The 16,570-nt window shown below is 44.9% G+C and overlaps 1 long non-coding RNA gene across 1 annotated transcript in view; it reads left to right on the top strand.

The window, feature by feature from the left end:
• The first annotated feature begins 3,124 nt into the window (after positions 1-3,124).
• LOC147361109 (uncharacterized) overlaps positions 3,125-16,570 on the top strand; it is a 37,769-nt gene continuing 24,323 nt past the window's right edge. The window contains exon 1 of the long non-coding RNA XR_015139756.1: positions 3,125-3,353. This is a non-coding gene — a long non-coding RNA (uncharacterized LOC147361109). The remainder of the gene's footprint in view (positions 3,354-16,570) is intronic.

The raw sequence follows: 16,570 nt of genomic DNA, 5'->3' as shown, positions 1-16,570 counted from the left end.
GTAATCCTGTCGGGAAAGCATTCTATGGCTTATTAGGCTATTGTTGCTCTAATTTCATCCAACTTCTGAAAAATTTCAACATTGACTAAATTGCTTCTTGACTTTGAATATGCGATTCTATTTAAAGCAGATTCGATCATTACCCTCAGATCATTTGCAAAATTTCTGCTGTTATTCATGCCTTCTATCTAAAAAGACCTGATATTTAGAATCTTAGACATAATTTTTCTTGGGTCATCTTTTAATTTTATGTATATTCGAGCTACCTAAGTTCCAATGAATTATGAGAAGAAATACTCTGTCATCCAAATAACATCCTTTTGATTTATTTCCTGTATTTATTAGAAAGTTTGGGTGTTTGGAGAGATCCACGCAGTGACCCAGCTTGGTTTTGGTCCCTGTCCCTTAAGCACCCAGAGCTCGGACAACGGATGTGAGTGCTTCAGCTAATCAGCAAGTGCATTATTAATCTACTCTATGAAAACTTCTTAACTCCTTATCATCATGACCACTGCAATTTTCCGTATGCTTACTGTGTACCAAACTTTACTGGATGTTTCCACTAACACTTAAAACAATCTTATGAATTGAGGTTACAACAGCTGAGGTACAGGATTTCCCTGGTGGTCCAGTGGTTAAGAATCTACCTGTCAATGGAGGGGACACAGGTTTGATACCTGCTCTGGGAGAATCCCACACACCACAAGGCAACTAAACCCATGCGCCACAACTATTGAAGCCCACACTGTAGAGCCCATGCTCTGCAACAAAAGAAGCCACAGCAATGATAAACCCATGCACTGCAACTATAGAGCAGCCCCCTCTCACCACAACTAGAGAAAGCCCATACGTAGCAACAAAGATGCAGCATAGCCAAAAGTAAATAATTTTTTTAAATAATAAAAAACTTAAAAAAAAAAACCAGGTCAAATTATACCCAGAGTGCAATCCCATATCTGCTCCCTATTTCTTCTTTCCATACAAATTATCACCTTTTTGTTTACTATATACCTTACTCATTTATTTTATTATCAATGAAATTAAAAGATGCTTACTCCTTGGAAGAAAAGTTATGACCAACCTAGATAGCATATTGAAAAGCAGAGACATTACTTTGCCAACAAAGGTCTGTCTAGTCAAGGCTATGGTTTTTCCAGTGATCATGTATGGATGTGAGAGTTGGACTGTGAAGAAAGCTGAGCGCCGAAGAATTGATGCTTTTGAACTGTTGTGTTGGAGAAGACTCTTGAGAGTCCCTTGGGCTGCAAGGAGATCCAACCAGTCCATCCTAAAGGAGATCAGCCCTGGGATTTCTTTGGAGGGAATGATGCTAAAGCTGAAACTCCAGAACTTTGGCCACCTCATGCGAAGAGTTGACTCATTTGAAAAGACTCTGATGCTGGGAGGGATTGGGGGCAGGAGAAGGGGACGACAGAGGATGAGATGGCTAGGTGGCATCACTGACTCGATGGACGTGAGTCTGAGTGAACTCCGGGAGTTGGTGATGGACAGGGAGGCCTGGTGTGCTGCAATTCATGGGGTTGCAAAGAGTTGGACACGACTGAGCGACTGAACTGAACTGAGCTGAACTGATACTGAAAAGTGAAAAAAAACGAGTGTTAGCTGCTCAGTCGTGTCCAACATTTTGCAACCCCATGGACTGTAGCCCGCCAGGCTCCTCTGTCCATGGAATTCTCCAGGCAAGAATACTGGAGTGGGTAGCCATTCCCTTCTCCAGGGAATCTTCCTGACCCAGGGATCAAATCCAGGTCTCCTGTATTGTGGGCAGATTCTTCACCATCTGAACCACCAGGGGCACCAGGGAAGCCCCACTAATACTGCTGCTGCTGCTAAGTCACTTCAGTCGTGTCCGACTCTGTGTGACCCCATAGACGGCAGCCCACCAGGCTCCCCCATCCCTGGGATTCTCCAGGGAAGAACACTGGAGTGGGTTGCCATTTCCTTCTGCAATGCATGAAAGTGAAAAGTGAAAGTGAAGGCGCTCAGTCATGTCCGACCCTTAGCGATCCCATGGACTGCAGCCTACCAGGCTCCTCCATCCATGGGATTTTCCAGGCAAGAGTACTGGAGTGGGGTGCCATTGCCTTCTCCACCACTAATATTAATAGAATGCAAATTCCACGTGGACAGCGACTTTTTGTGTTTAGTTCCCTGCGGTTTCCACAGCACATAGAATAGCTCCTGTCACACTATAGGTCCTAAATAAGTATTGTTGAATGAAGGAGCCATGGTGATTGGTTGGAAAAAGAGAACTTCAGTGGAAATGGGAAATGAGGGGGAATTTTCTGGGCAGGTTTAACCTACCAGGAGTTTGTTCTGGAGCAAGAACTTAGAGGGTTCGTATATTGAGTTTTTTTCTTAAAAGACATTTCTTTCACACCCTACTGAAACAGAGCAGGACCCTATGGTCCTTGCAACTCCTGTCCTCAGCTTGCCTTTTATATGTAGAAAAACTTCAGCCAAACAATAAGTTTAATCAGAGAATTGAGAAAATACACAAAGGAAAACACTCAAATGAGACCTAGTAATAATAGTCTGGTCATTAAGCAATGTCAAGGACCTTTAGTTCCTACTCAAGGGCACAGATAATATTCTAAGCCGTATCTTGTGAACTGTCTTATAGATACTGAAACCCCCACCAGCTGAAAGAGGTTAACTACATGATGACCAGACTGCAGCCATGACAGAAGCAGCCACAGTTCTGAGAACTGAACTCAAAGAAATGGGAACAAATCAACTGTGGCACTAAAAGTTAACTGTACTTAAAACAATTAAGATGACACTGATCAGACCACCCTGTGACCGATTTCAAGAAGACAATCAGAGCGGACTGTGATGTTTCCTCCCTCCATCGATAAAAACGCTCTTGCCCTATGATTGTCAGTCAGGGGGAGCTGGCCTTTGGACAGAAGTCTGCCCTCCACCTCCACCCCCCACTCCACACACATGCAGGTTGCCAGCCTTTGAAATAAAGCAAACTTTCCTTTCTACCAATTCCGCCTCATTATCGGCTTTAGAGTGACAAGCGCCGAATCCCCACTCCCTGTCAGGTTTTTGGCTCCCGCGTGGGGCTCTCGCGACATCTGGCTCCCAGGATTTTCCCGAGCAACGTCGCCGCCATGAGGACGCACCAGGGTGGCTGTGAGGAGCCGCTGCTCACGGCTACCTGTCCCTAGGAGAGGGGTTTGAGGGGATACTCCTAGTGGCTGCTGAAACCGTTTGCTTCGGGGATCCTCCCTGTTTCATCTCTGCCCGGCACTGGCTGTTAACTTACGCTTTTCCTCGGTGGAACGAAACATGCGTCTGGACAAACTGAAGCGCTCCAAGATGCAGTAAGTCAGTCAGTCCACTGGTGTGCAGCTGGGCTAACTTCTTTTGAGCACAAAGTGCTGTTTGGGTATTTGGCTAGTTGGTTCTGACATGTGTCTGTCATCGAGGACCGTTGGTGTTGGGGAAGTGTTTGCTAGGATTTGTGACCGTTCTGCTTTCTGATGTGTGAATGTGTATTCCCTCCCTGGAAATTAATTACATCCCCCCATTAGGGGATGGGAAATTTGGTGCAGCAGAGCCAACTCATTCTTTAATTTCTTCCTTTAGTGATGAAAGTGAAAGTAGCTCTGTCTTGTCTGACTCTTTGCAACCCCATGGAGTATCTAGTCCATGGGATTCTCCAGGCCAGAATACTGGAGTGGGTAGCCTTTCCCTTCTCCAGGAGATCTTCCCAACCCAGGGATCGAACCCAGGTCTCCCGTATTGCAGGCAGATTCTTTATCAGCTGAACCACAAGGGAAATCCTCCTTTAGTGATAGAATTCCCAAGTTTCACCTGCACATCTGACTTCCCAGGAGAAACACTACCTTTCCCAGCCCCCCTTGCTACTCTGTGCCCTTGTGACTACAGTTGAGCAAGTCATATGGGACAGGAAGTGATGCTTGAAACCTCAGGTTCCTAGCTTTAAAAAACAGTAATTATGCCCATTCCTTGCTCTTTTTCCCTTCACACTGACTGCCTGTGGATGTACCAGTGAAAGCCCAGTATCCCCATAATGCGTAGACAGATTGACAAGCAGGAAGAATCGAGGCTCCCTGACACGTCTGTGCCACCAACCCAGATGGTTTATGTTCAGTTAGTTACATAGTTCAGTTTAGTCACTCAGTCGTGTCCGACTCTTTGTGACCCCATGAACTGCGGCACGCCAGGCCTCCCTGTCCATCACCAACTCCCAGAGTTTACTCAAGCTCATGTCCATTGAGTCTGTGATGCCATCCAACTATCTCATCCTCCGTCGTCTCCTTCTCCAAGAGAAATACAAATTTCTATGTTGTTTAAATCACTGATGCTTTGACATTTGTGGCTAAACCAGTATAACATCTAATAACTGATTAGATGTCAAATTTAGAACATTGAACAAAATCTTAAAATTGAGCCCAGATATGCTAACAAAGACACCAACCACCAAGATGATCTTGCCCCCCTCTTTTCTCATTTCTCATTTTGCTCACACTGTAGGTCAGATAGAGTGAGGAGAAAGTCAAGAGTTAGCCATTCTGTGTCAGAGCAAAGATATCGTCCAGGCTCAGTGGTCCAAGCATAAACAGGTTAAAGAGAAGCATCTGGGCACCAGACAAATAACAGAAAACACAAAAACATCATAGAAAAAAACAAAAACACCATCTAGGAAAAACATAAGAAACCAAAGACAACAATTATTTGATGTTATATATAGAATATGAATAAACAAAAACTTATAATTAGAAGATAAAATAACAGGATATGACAGAAATAGGACTTTCAAACTTAAGCCAAATGGCTGAACAAACTAGCATCATTACAGGTTTAATAAATAACTTAATAAAGAACAAAATAGTTTTGAGAACAGAATTACTGGCAGAATTTATCCATAGTGGCCAAGACAGGAATGAAACAGAGCTCTTTCTAGAGAAACCTGACCCCTAAAATTCTCTCTCATTGGTTTTAATTCCCTGATGCATGAATCCCTCCCTCAAGGACCAAACATCCCTGTTTCTGTGCAGCTTCTGGAGAAATTCTTAGACTCAGAATGGAGTGGAGAACAAGATGCCAGAGGGAGCCAGGAGAAAACTCAGAGACATTAAAGTATTAAATCATGAAGAGGTGATCATCTGCGTTCCTGGCCTCCAAGAGGTTCACATTTCATTAGCTTTGGAGAAATGGTATCAGAATATGATGCAGTCCCAGTGGGACTGAAATTTGTCATTTCCTGTTGAGGAACAGCAGGTTTTTGTTTTTTTTTTTAATTAAGTGCTGAAGTGTCTGCATGTTACTCTAACTTCTAAGGATAAAGTACATTCATGTGTTCAGTGCTCTGGGGAAGGCTCAAGAGTGTGCAGTTGCCTTGCACATTTGAGGATGGGGTCTCCTCAGGCATTTTCACTCCTGTTACAAAGATCCTAGAAAATCAGCTGGTGGTCATCTCACCCCAAACACAAAGGAAGGAGGAACAAAATATTGTAGAGGGAACACACTAACTGAAACTGGTGGGATGACCAAAGAAGACAACAGGAGGAAAAAAACCCTTCATAAAAAGCCTTCCACGGAACCTTGGTTATTTAAGATGCTCCCATAAAAATGGTTCTGAGGGACTAATATTTTCAGGAAATGCTATATACAACTACATCCTTCTTTAAGAATCACAGCTGCTTTTATATGCTAATATACACTTTAATCTTTAATTCAGAATGTCCCACACTTACCCACGAAAAATATCTTGTGTGCAATACTTGGACAGTTTCCCCATTCTGAGAAGTGGTTGGAAAGTAATGGACTAAGAAATAGATTTGTTTGTATGAACACAAGACAGAAACATTAGGTTAAGTTGTAGTTGGAAGCATTGCCCCAAGATGTGAAGTGGTCCTTAAGATTCTTTGTCCTAGATGAGCAAATAAATGACGGAAAAAAACCTAAGAGAATTTTTGATGCGGGAGACACAGATATGCAGGAATCATAGGGACGAAATCTCAGCCAGAATTTACAGCATGTCTCTATTCCGTACTCGCAACAAATTCTTTATGCTAATGAGCCTAGAATTATCTCCTATCATCCTCCCCCTGCTTAATCACCCTTGATTACCTCTGGTGTGCTGCTGGTAACCTCAAGTTAAACAATGCAGACAGCCCCTACCTCTTCCCAGGCTGTGACAGTGTATCATAATTGAGCCATTTCTGCCTCTCTGGTCACCCTCCTATTCTCCAAAGTGCGTCCTCTGTACATTAATCTGCTAGTTAAATATTGATAGCAAGCCTCTGCCTTAATATTTACTTTGTTGCTCCATTATTGCTATATACGGGGTGATTATTTGTTTCTGTCTTCCCAGCATGTTTAATCAGGACTGAGTCAAGCTTTCCTATGTTTAACCTTCTCGTCCAATCATAGCGGGAGAGTGTTTAGGAGAGTATTTCCAACATCAGCTCTCAAATGAGTCTCTGTGCTTGCTCATGCATGTGCCACCACAGCCAGTAGGGGTCAGAAGGGCATTTCTCTTGGGGTCAGGTGGTTGGTAGTGAGAAAGGAAAGCCCTGGAGGCTCTGTCTCAGGTTGAACATCTCTCTTTGAACATGGCCTCCTAAATGTAGTCTAATGGAGAAAGAACCAGGGTCCACCAGGTAGCTTCTGTGTTTTTCAATGGAATGTTAGCCCTGGAGCTCTTGCAGCAGCTACACTTGCTATAACAGCAGCCATCCCATCCCCACAAAGACTGTGGAAAGTGCCAAAAATAGAGACCTAGATGCCACCCCTTGTCTTGATGGGAGTCTGTTAGAAGCTCTCTGGCAAGTAACTGCACTCTCTCCATTTGCCTTGGCTGCCTCACCAACTTGTGGGGAAGTATTAAGTCATGAGTGAATGAGAAGCAACTTTGAAAATTCACTCTGCTGGGAAATAAAGATGCTTTATGGCACAGAAATGTAAATATCACCCTTGAATCAAGAGGATCCTTCTGTGTTAATTCTACGGTGTCAGTGGAAGGTTCCAACATATGTTTCTCAAACTGGAATCTGTGACCTCCCCCAGCAGAAAGGCTGCAGTTGCCTTTGGCATGTGTATATTTGGGGAGGAAATAAAAATTAAATTTTAGGCATTTTTGTGCTGCAATCAAAAGAAAAAGATTTAACAGATGTACTCTGGGCTCTTTGCAAGTAGTGGGTTGGGAATTCTCTTTCTGCCTCTCCACCCACCACCCTGATAAAATGGAGCCAAGTGAGTGAATCTTCCAGGAAGTCACTATCTGACTTTCAATTAGAGTGCCTTGCAATTTAGAGACTTTAGGTAATATTGATACCACATTAAGCACATAGTTTAAAGTTCCTCCACTGGGTGGATCCAGTGGGTGCCAGCTAGGCAAATGGTCCTTCACATCCGTAGAATGAATGAGGGTCAGCACACAGTAGTGACTTTTCCAGCTGTCTCCTACGTGGTTGTTCCCTTTCTCTAAGTCCTGGGAAATTGAAGGTTTCTGTGGCAGTAGTGACGTCTACAGGAGAAGGCAGTGGCACCCCACTCCAGTACTCTTGCCTGGAAAATCCCATGGATGGAGGAGCCTGGAAGGCTGCAGCCCATGGGGTTGCTGAGGGTCGGGCACGACTGAGCGACTTCACTTTCACTTCTCACTTTCCTGCACTGGAGAAGGAAATGGCAACCCACTCCAGTGTTCTTGCCTGGAGAATCCCAGGGACAGGGGAGCCTGGTGGGCTGCCATCTGTGGGGTCGCACAGAGTCGGACACGACTGAAGTGACTTAGCAGTAGCAGCAGTGACATCTACAGTCATAGAACCTAGAATCTGGGGACTTTTCCAATAGTCCGGCGGTTAAGACTCTACTTTCCAATGCAAAGGATGCAAGTTGGATCCCTGGTCAGGGAACTAAGGTCACACAAGCTGCAGGGCATGGCCAAAAGTTTTTTAGAAGAAAGAAAGAAGAAAAAGACCAAAATCCAAATTGCTAACCTCCAAGAAAGCTATGTGCTTTGTGCCTGACCCATTCTTCAAAGATTTCTGATTATTTGACGTTCCTCTAGAACACTATCCCCTGTCAACCTGGCTTGCTTTTTGCTAACAATTGGAATACTCTCTCTCCTCCTGTTTGATCCTCCTTGATTGATTGCCTCAGAACTTCCAACTCAATTTTGGAGCTCATTTTCAAATTTTCCACTTAGGATAAGCTTTCCTGCTCCCCATAAATGAGAGAGAGCCACTGTTTAGGTCCCCAAAGCATAAGCACAGACCACTTCTAGCAACATCACATAAACTTTATACTATTTGTTCACACTTTCTATATAGGTCAACCTGTAGATAATTAAATCAAGGTCATTCTAGGAAGTTCATTAGGAGTTGAACATTCCAAGAGTTTGATGCAATAAACTAGTTACAAAGGTATTGAGAAAGTTGACAAGCTCAAGAGGGGACAATGAGGCAATGCAGATTGTAATGACACTGGACAGCTGCTAGCTACCTGCTGGATGGGGCTGGAGGAATGACGGAAAAATAACTGCTATCAGAATTCAGAAACCAAGGCTACCTGGCCAGATCTGGTCCATGGGAGCTGGCACCTCTGGGTCACCACCCAAAATAGAAATGGGGATGGCTATCCTAGCATCTCCCATTCTTCATTCTACTGCTGGTGCTCCTACCACCTTGAAACTGACCTGAAGCCAGTGACTCAGAGAGCCTGGTTCAGAGACACAGCTTTCAGGGAAAGTCTAAGATTGAATCTGAAAGCAAAGAAGTAAGTGTCTGACTTGATGACTTCTCTCCCTCGGTAGATGCTGAACTTTTGTTTGGTACCCTCAGCACAAGATACTATGTAGATCTGTCGAGCAAAGTACTGACTTAATGTGAGATCTATTTTCTTTGTAATCTTGTCCAAAGGGCTTATGCTTTTTTAGAAAAATAATACCAATTCTCTCAGCCTACCTTAAATCATTTTCTTTCTCTTCATCAAACTGAAAATTTCTCTTTGTCTCCCTTTAACCACGGTATTTCCATCTTTGTGGGCTTTTCACAGTTCCCACATTCCCAGCATTCCAAGGGGAAGATAAGAAGCTGCTGGTAATCTTGTTGGAAATTTGCATTGAGTTCCCTAGGGCGCTGCTCTGGAGGCCAGTCAGGCTAAGAAAGGAGCTTCTTTTGCTATCAGACACTTTTTAAGTCTTTTCATTATCAATTCACCAGTGCAGCACATAATGAGGTCTTGTAGTAGCAGACAGGGAATTCATTTCTCAGCCAAGTGGCTGAAGTTGTAAGCTGCCAGATCGTGGACCATTATCTATAATTACTCCTTGGGTATTCAGCAAAGATCGTTTTCTTTGTAGAATTAAAAAAAAAAAAAAAGGCAGGTCTTGCTATAGGTTTGGTAGATTAAACTCAGGCCAAAGGAAGATGAACTGGGGTTGCTATCTTAAGAGGGGATGTTTCTCTCCTCCAGGATGAAATCATTTGCCCCCTACCTTGGCCAGAAAACCACCTTCAGTGAAGCACCTGACTATGACATGCGAATGTGTGTTGAAGTGAAATTCTCTCATTCGTGTCCGACTCTTGTGACCCCATGGACTATACAGTCCATGAAATTCTCCAGGCCACAATACTGGAGTGAGTAGCCTTTCTTTTCTCCAGGGGATCTTCCCAACCCAGGGATCAACCCAGGTCTCCCATGTTGCAGGCAGATTCTTTACCAGCTGAGCCACCAGGAAAGCCCAAATGTGTGTTTACTGGTCTCTACAACCCTGGGTTCTTTGCTATTTGTCTGCTTTTATATGTGAGTTCACTGTCCAGGAGTTTTTATTTCAGTCACAACATTTCTCAAGACTTGCTTATAAATCAGCCAGGTGCCAGATTCCTTACCCAAATGCAGAGAAAGAAAAAAATCATATGCTACTCCAGCGGGAAACAAAATCTGGAAAACTGAAATGAGCAAAAAATATGTTGCTGCTTGAGGAAGACGGGTGAGAAGGTGGCAGAGATGTGCTTGAGCCTGTTGCAGGAAGGGGGACCCCTTCCAGGGCCCGAAACTGGACTCTTGTCTAACACTTGGAAATGAATTGTCCGAGGAGACACATCTGCTGACAAAGCAAGAGGTTTTATTGGGAAAGGGCACCCAGGTGGAGAGCAGTAGGGTAAGGGAACCCAGGAGAACAGCTCTGCCGCGTGGCTCGCGGTCTCGGGTTTTATGGTGATGGGATTAGTTTTGGGTGGTCTTTGGCCAATCACTGTAATTCAGAGTCTTTCCTGGTGGCGCACGCAGCGCTCAGCCAAGATGGATGCTAGTGAGAGGGATTCTGGGAAGTGGACGGACACATGGTGTCTCCTCTCGACCTTTCCTGAACTCTTCGGGTTGGTGGTGGCTTATTAGTTCCGTATTCCTTATCAGGATCTCCTGTCATAAAACAACTCATGCAAATGGTTGCTATGGTGCCTGGCCAGGGTGGGCGGTTTCAATCAGTGTGCTTCCCCTAACAAGCCCACTGGTATGAATCCATCAAAAGCTGATTATGTGGGTCTCTTCCCAACTCAGCATTCAGTGAAGTCATATCAGTAGCTTGAAACTGACCCAAGTGAGAATATTTCCACCACACAAATAGGCAAACACCACGAATTGGTGCTCTTTCCTTTTCCTTTCTTTTCTGAGATCCTGTAAAATGTTTGCCAGTGAGCCATGGGAAGGAAAGAATCTCATTTTTGCCAGCCCTTGGCCTTTGATAAGGGGCTTTCCAGGTGGCTCAGTGGTAAAAGAATCCTCTTGCCGATGTAGGAGCCATAGGAGACATGAATTCAATCCCTGGGTTAGGGGGATCCCTTGGAAAAGGAAATGACAACCCACTCCAGTATTCTTGCCTAGAAAATCCCACGGACTGAGGAGTCTGGTGGGCTACAGTCCATGAGATTGCAAAGAGTCAGATACAACTGAAGCAGCGGAGCATGCATGCACACACACACACACACACACACACACCCTACCTTTGCTGAAGCCCATCAGATAAAGACCACCATGGACACACCAGCAGGCAAACAAATTTAGGTTTATAACTTGCTACATCAAGGATGATCAAACACCACAGGATGTGGGACAGCTCATCACAGGGGAGTTGGGGTGGTGCAGAGTGATTGAAAGAAAGACTGGGGAAGAGGGAACTGCTCTGCCGTGGAGGCTGCCAGGCTGCAGGCAGTTTAGAAACCTGGAGAGCAGAACTCATCACCCAGGGGGAGGAAGGATGAGGTTGGAGGCAGTCATTGGGAATGTTATTAGGTAAGAAAAGCAGTGATTGCTCTGAGAAGGGAGGTCACTCATCATTTCCCAGCTGTGCTATTGCCCTGGGAGGCACCCCATGTGGCCTCAGCTGGGTCCCATCAGAAACTTGTTCTATTTAACTTGTGTTGGGAACATCACAGTCTGATTACTAGCAGTGCTAAGTGGACTCAGGGTCCTGTTTCCTTGGAAACTGCCAAGTTGAGATAACTGTGGAATGCTGTCTTCAAAGGCCTTATCGCCTGGTTTGGACACCAGGGCTGCTTCTGTGTCAAAGTGACCCACAGGCTCGGAGCCTCCAGGCAAGAATAGCCATCCATTCCCTCTGAAGTGAAGCAAACAACAAAGTTTTTCACTGTCTCAGATGAACAAAAGTGGTTTTCCCAGGTTCACACCTCAGCAGTCTTCACCTGCTCGCCATTGCTTATTTCACTTGCACGTGTCTGGCGACTGGAGTCACAGGGGACAAGGCTGCATTTCCCCCAAACGAAGTGCCGATGCAGAGGAAGCTTTTAAGGCGTGAACAGCTTTATGTCTTAAATGCCTTTCTTCTCCAGAACGAGGCACAGAGCCTGGTACAAAGTCAGTGCCTAATAAATGCTTATGAAGTTCAGTCCTAGGGGATGGGGTTATTAGGGAGAGAAATAGGACTCTCGAGTCCAAATTGGGACTGCTGGAACCACACTGTTTAGACAGTTCTCTTCTCTGCTTGTTTACAAGCTGTTTGTTACCATTGTGATCAAGTTCCTTTTTCTGTAGCAAATATTGCTCCAACCTCTCACGGATAGGAAGGAAAAGGTGGTATCTGCAGCTGTGCCCTGTAGGTGTGGCCCTGCTGCGAATAAACATACAGCGTGACCTTCTGCAGGTCACATCCATATGGCCACAAATCCCCAGGTTTCAGCAGTGTTGCTCTTATTTTGGCCCACAAACCACCCACACCTGGATCACCTTGAACTTGCTTAAAAAACGCAAACTTCCATCCAGGGGGCACTAAGGTTTTAGAACAGCCGATCCAGATTGTATAATTTTATTTTATTTTTTCTCCCGTAAGGTCTGTTCATCTAAAAATCAATAGGAATGTATTGATTCATTCATCCCAGGACCAAAGAGAAAAAGATATTCAGGGAGCTTACAGTCTTCTGATAAACTCATCTGCCAGGACTACTTGCCTTGATCTGAGAGAGATCTTGTTTTCCTTTATTTAGACTAAAAAGTTTTAAAAATGACATCACACTTCCTGGCCAACAATCAGAATTGCTAATATTTACAAGCTAAGCTGTTCGCAAGCTCAGAGGGTGGGAGTTGGTGCTTGGGAGTGGGTTAGTGCTTGCAGTAAGCCAGGTTTTCTAGCCTCCTCCACCACAGTCCACTCCCCAAGTCCCGACCCTCAGCTGTTAGTTCAGTGCAGAGTCTGGCACCCAGTCCTTGGCCCCACCTGACCGGCCCCCCAGAGGGCCTGTTTCTCCTGTCCCTTCCAAACTCTAAGCTGCTCCCTGTACAGGGTAGGATCTCACCTGCTCAAAGGCCAGCAGTGCAGGTGATGTCCTGCCTAGGGCAAACTTTGACTAATGAGGGACAAGACAGGCCGGAGCCATCCCACCTCAAATACACATGCCCACAGACTGTCCCAGGCAAGGGCCTCCCTGGAAGAGCGCCCGTAAGTAAAGAACTCAGGCTAAGACCTTGTCTCTGTGTGTGCTAAGTCATTTCAATCATCTCCGACTCTGTGCGACACTGTGGACTGTAGCCCGCCAGGCTCCTCTGTCCATGGGATTCTCTAGGCAAGAATACTGGAGTGGGTTGCCATGCCCTCCTCCAGGGGATCTTCCCGACCCAGGAATCGAATGCTTGTCTCTGGCATCTTATGTATTGGCAGGTGGGTTCTTTACCTCTAGCACCACCTGGGATGCTTTCTCCCCAATTTGTCTATTAAAATACTTTAAATGTGTAGCTTTGGCATTATGAGTAACCATGACCATCTCTGCCTTGACATCAAGGATGGTACTTTGCTCATATTTGTTTATCTAGTGCAAGGATCATGCCTTCAATAGATACTCAATAAGTGTGTATTTTGGAGAAGGCAATGGCACCCCACTCCAGTACTCTTGCCTGGAAAATCCCATGGATGGAGGAGCCTGGTGGGCTGCAGTCCATGGGATCTCGAGGAGTCGGACACGACTGAGCGACGTCACTTTCACTTTTCACTTTCCTGTATTGGAGAAGGAAATGGCAACCCACTCCAGTGTTCTTGCCTGGAGAATCCCAGGGACGGTGGAGCCTGGTGGGCTGCCGTCTGTGGGGTCGCACAGAGTCGGACACGACTGAAGCGACTTAGCAGCAGCAGCAGCAGCAAGTGTGTATTTAATTGAATAATTCAAAGTCTCTGCCCTCAGGAGACTTGCAATCAGAATTGCCAGGTACCTGGTGCCATCCTTGAAATGAGCTTGGCCCCCTCAACCATCACATACCTGAGCTACCCTATGAGATCATACAACATCAGAAGTGAAAAGTGGGAGAGAAGAGAACAAAAGAGGTGATCGATTATAAATTTCAGAGTTCCAAAATGAACTGCTGAAGGGACTGTGATTGTCCTGCTGTCCAGGGCTATGGTAGTCACTGGTGTACCACAGGGCTGGTGAATCTCCTCCATACAAGAGCAACCAGCTGAAGTCTTTCAGAGGCTCAACCCATACAAGCACATCTCTGATTTTAATATGCAAATCATATAACCTTATCTTTCGAGGAAATTTTCTATTTCACAAATCTTCATAAATTGAGAATATGCTGGTTAATTTACATTTTTTATCAAACACAGATGTTTGCATCACACACAGCTTTCAAAAAAATCCAATCAAACGATCTAGGCATGGTCCCCAGAGTTAACTATAATCAGTTCTTTTGATTTCCCTCAAGTGTTTACAGTCACATTTCTAAATTATATATTGCTATTTCTAATTCTTGGTTTGTCAGTTTAGACATTAACTATTAAATCCCACCATGGTGTATAAGAACTTACCTCTTACCACCCACCTCCCCCATCCCTGCTGCTTTTTTCCACCCTCCCAACTCAGGTTAATCACAGTATTGAGTTATATCAGTAGTCAACCAGGTATCCATATACAATTATCCTTCACTACTGAGCCCATCGGGCTTTCCTGGTGGCTCAGATGGTAAAGAATCTGCTTGCAGTGCACGAGAGGTGGGTTCAATCCCTGGGTCAGGAAAAAGAAGGAAATGGCAACCCACTCCAGCATTCTTGCCTAGAGAATTTCATAGACAGAGAAGTCTGGCGGGCTAAAGTTCCTGGGGTCACAGAGAGTCAGACAAGACTGAGTGACTTTCACACACTGAGCCAGTGAGCACGCAGGTCAATATTCCTTTCACACACAGTTCTTTCCCAGGGGTTAATAATTACTCCATTCAGTTCATTTGCCTGGTTTTGTTTGTATGGATCCCAGTTTCTCTTCAGACATTCCAGTAATTCTGCCACATGTATTTGTGTGTCCAGGTCACTCTCTCCCCCCAGCCACAGTTCTGTAAGAACACAGCACAGGCTCCCTCAGAGATAGTTAACTGAGCCCCTGCCCTCCTTGGACAGATTTACCTTGGGGTCCTCTGTTCTTAGGTGATTTACAGTCCAGTAAATTTCAGGATAGAACTAAGGCTTTGCTGGCACATAGGACCTCAAATTTTCCATTTCCCTAGGAAGCTATTGGTGGATGAACTCTGCCAAAGGAGAGGGTAAACCAAAACACAGAAAGTCAGAGGCCAAGGATATTCCAGGGCCTCAAAACGAGGAGAATAAAGAAAGGAAGCTGAGTCATTTGTCACTTCTCTGGACTCCTCCCCTTCTGGGACAGACTCTCATGCTGTCCTGGGAGCAGATGATCCCAGGTACCCACACATCAAATCCCCACAATGTACGCTCTAAATATCTTACAGCTCTAAATGCCAGTTCAGTTCAGTTGCTCAGTCGTGTCCGAATCTTTGTGACCCCATGAATTGCAGCATGCCAGGCCTCCCTGTCTATCACCAGCTCCCGGAGTCCACCCAAACTCATCTTCATCAAGTCGGTGATGCCATCCAGCCATCTCATCCTCTGTCGTCCCCTTCTCCTCCTGCCCTCAATCTTTCCCAGCATCAGGGTCTTTTCAAATGAGTTAGCTCTTTGCATCAGGTGGCCAGAGTATTGGAGTTTCAGCCTCAGCATCAGTCCTTCCAATGAACACCCAGGACTCATCTTCTTTAGGATGGACTGGTTGGACCTCCTTGCAGTCCAAGGGACTCTCAAGGGTCTTCTCCACCACCACAGTTCAAAAGCATCAATTCTTCGGTGCTCAGCTTTCTTCACAGTCCAACTCTCACATCCATACATGACCACTAGAAAAACCATATGCCAGTTACACCTCCATAAAGCTGAAATTTAAGAAAAGGGAACTGAAAACGCCTTTTATAAAGTGATGGCAAAGACCCTTTCCTAGTCTGACAGGCCAACAGAGGAGGGCCTTAGGGAACAAATAATCTTACAAGGATTTAGCGCAGCCTGCAACAAGGTTACCTGCACATTCTTACCAAGTTTTTAGAATTTGCCCCTGTGATCTGTGTCTCCAAACTCTGCGTCACTGCAGAAACACCAGTGCTGTCCCCCTTCCAGTCCTTTGTGTGTGACATGTTTTCTGAAATCTTTTAGGGTCATTTCATTACCCCAGTTTACTGTGCCCTGTGCAGGCTTTTCTTTAGCCCTTGGTGTGTTGCTCTAAGTCCATCATGGGCCCTTTTGATCTAGACAACATCACACCCTTCAGTTCTAGGAAATTTTCTTGTATTAATCCTTTGATGATTGTATGCACTCTATTTTCTGTTTCTGGAACTCCTGGGAATTAGACACAGAACTTCCTGATTCAATCTATAATTTTCTAGATCTTCATTTCTTTTACTCCATTTGTCCTTTTATTTATTTTTTTTCTGGGATATTTCCTATCTTCTCTTCTAATTTTTCTAATAAGATATTAGAAGAAGGGGTGTCCTAGTTTTAATTTCCGTGATCGCTTTCTTATCCTTATTTTTTCTCCTTTTCTTTATTTTTCTAAATTCTGATAAAATACATGTAACATGGGCTTCCCTGCTGACTCAGCAATAAAGGATCCACCTGCCAATGCAGGAAACGAAGGTTCAGTTCCTGGGTTGGGAAGATCCCTCGAAGGAGGAACTGGCAACCCAGTATTCTTGCCTGGGAAATCCCATGGACAGAAGAGCCTGGCGGGCTGCAGTC

Source organism: Bos grunniens, chromosome 13, assembly GCF_055505025.1.
Source record: "Bos grunniens cultivar Pamir isolate PY7600 chromosome 13, Bosgru_T2T1.0, whole genome shotgun sequence".
NCBI classification, from domain to species: Eukaryota; Metazoa; Chordata; class Mammalia; order Artiodactyla; family Bovidae; genus Bos; species Bos grunniens.
Note: the sequence above shows the minus strand (reverse complement) of the source record. Positions and strands in the feature narration are given on the sequence as shown.